Genomic DNA, 2,753 nt, shown 5'->3' with positions numbered 1-2,753 from the left:
AGCATGCACAAGTAGTGGGAGCGGCAGGCAGGACCCTGGGACCCAGTGACCCCAGGATCCTGGGATCACAACTCGAGCCGAAGGCAGCTGCTTAACTGATTGAGCCACCCAGGTGCCTCTAAATAAATAAAATCTTTTTTTTAAAGAAAAAGTAAGAAAGAAAGTAGCTAAGAGAGTAAATTTTGAAAGCTCTCATCATGCGAAGAAAGACTTACATCAGGGCACCTAGGCTCCCTGCTCAGAAGGGAGTCTGCTTCTGCCTCTCCCTCTGCCTGCCACACACACACTCTCATTCTGTGTCAAATAAATTGCCACTCATACAACAGTCTGATACCATGGATATTTCTGGACTTCTAATATGGTCAATGTGGAGGTAACCAAGGGCATCATAGAAATGAAATATTCCTTAAACTTTTGGTACACTTCACAACTCACAGGGTGCCATTCATATACTTTTATATACAGTGTGTATTCCTGATCTCCTCCTGTGGTTCATGCAGGGACAAGAGATTGCCAAATGAAAGTAGATATATTCAATGCACATATGCATGCAGTGCATGAATGAATGGATTTCATTTACTATGTGGCCCAATCCATGGTGTTTTCTAGACTCCTCTGTTCTTAAAGTTGTAACAAGTAATGCCCACACGAAAGTAGACTTATTCCATGCACAGTTCAGGGCACTGCACAACTGAAGGAGTGCCATTTACTGTCTTACCTATCAGTAGATATTTGTGGACTCTTCACTTCTTACTGTGGAGGTATGTAATGGCCACAATAAATTAGAGTATTCCATATGTTGTTGATTGCACTCCAGACTCATTTAGTGCCATTCACATCACCATCTGCACCATGGACCTTTCTGTCCATGCTCATATAGAGCTAAGTTTGAGGTTCATAAAGGTAAACTGAGTATGGCTGCAGGCACTGTGTGCTCAAGATATGTCATTCACATCCTAGTCTTTGCCGTGGAGGTTTTGGATCCCTGATGTGGTCAGTGTGGAAGAAGTGATGGTCACATGAATGTCAACTAGTTCCATGTGCAGCTCTGTGCTCTGCACACTCAAGGGTGCCATTTACATCTTAGTTTATGACATGGATCTTTCTGGATCCTCATAGGCACAACTGGGGAAGCAAGTGATGGCACATGAAAGTCCGTTTATTCCATTTATGCTTGGGTATGCATGAGAAATAGTTGGCCAGGCTAAGACATAGAAGCAAAGAAACTGAGCAGGATCATCCTCAGAGGGTCAAGGACACCAAACTCCAATAGCCTACTTCTATTTGTTATTTTCTCAGGAAAATCAGAAACTTTTTGTCTTTTTAAAAGCCCTACATTCCTTTAAAAATATTCCCACTATTTTGGTTTTAATCTGATGCAAAAATGTAATTCCTTAAGCACTTGCCATGTTTTAGACACACTGAGAAGCCCATTATGTATTTCATTTCATTTATTCATTTCCATGGTCTCATGAGTTAGATACTAGTCATATCCCATTTTTAAGAATGAGGAAACTGAGCTTTCTTTTCACCCTCCACACCCTCTTGCCAGCACTGCTCTGGCTGCACCACGTCTGCTCAGAGCTCCCGGCTCTTGCTAAGCTAGCATCATCACGCTTTTTCTCCAGCCACCATCATGATCATCTCTTGGGACCTCATCTACTAGGATGAGATGTTGTCCACCATCTACAAGATCTGGGAGATGACACAGGGGCTGTGCCTGGAGGTGGAGAGGATGGTCAGGAGGACAGAGGGCAACACTGATGACTCACTTATTGGTGGAAACACCTCCACAGGAGGCCCTGAGAGTGAGAGTACAGAAAGCCCAGTCACCACTGGTGGTGATACTGTCCTGAACCATCACTTACGGAAACCAGCTGCACCAAAGAAGCCTACAAGAAGCACGTCAAAGATTACATCAAATCAGTCAAAGGCAAACTTGAAGAACAGCAGCCAGAAAGAGTAAAACCTTTTATGACAGTGGCTGCAAAGCACATTAAGCACATCCTTGCTAACTGCAAAAACTACCAGTTCTTTCCTGATGAAAACATGGACCGAGAGGGCATGGTTGCTCTGCAGGGTTATTCTGAGGATGGCAGGACCCCACACAGGATTTTCTTTAAGGATGGTGTGGAAATGGAAAAATGTTAATGAATTTGGCTCTGACTTTGGATGTATCACCTGTTGTCATCGCTGACTGCTGCTCTTCATCCACATGACAACAGGACTTAGACGAATGGAACTGATGCCATCTTGAGCTCTTCATTTATTTTGACCTTGATTTATCTGGAGTGGAGTGATTTATTAAAAAAAAGTAAAAAATAAACTTGTCAGGGTATCTACAAATAAAATGTATTTAAGCTAAAAGCATGGGTGGGGGGATGGCGCCTGGGTGGCTCAGTCAGTTGAGTAACTAACTCTTGATTTGAGGTCAGGTCATGATCTTGAGGTTGTGGGGTCAAGCCTTACATAGGACTCCACACTAAGTGGGGAGTCTGTTGGAGAATCTCTGTCTCTCCCTCCCTCTCCTTCCACCCCCTTGCTCTTTCTCTCTCTTAAATGGGTAAATAAATCTTCAGGAAAAAAATAAACTGAGCAAATGAGGAAACTGAAGCACTTACAAAGCTGTTAAGTAATAAAGCCAAGATTTTAATTTAGGTCAATCTGAAACCATAGCTCAAAGTATGCAATCTTGTAAATACCTCTTTAAAGTATGCTGTCATTCTATTAATGGTTTTTTGAGCAAAGAAATT

The 2,753-nt window shown here is 42.6% G+C and overlaps 1 pseudogene; it reads left to right on the top strand.

Moving 5' to 3' along the window:
* The first annotated feature begins 1,636 nt into the window (after nt 1-1,636).
* Nucleotides 1,637-2,200, top strand: LOC116863277 (annotated as a pseudogene).
* Nucleotides 2,201-2,753: the final 553 nt, after the last annotated feature.

The sequence above is a fragment of the Lontra canadensis genome, unplaced genomic scaffold, assembly GCF_010015895.1.
Source record: "Lontra canadensis isolate GAN:19392208 unplaced genomic scaffold, GSC_riverotter_1.0 scaffold829, whole genome shotgun sequence".
NCBI classification, from domain to species: Eukaryota; Metazoa; Chordata; class Mammalia; order Carnivora; family Mustelidae; genus Lontra; species Lontra canadensis.
Note: the sequence above shows the minus strand (reverse complement) of the source record. Positions and strands in the feature narration are given on the sequence as shown.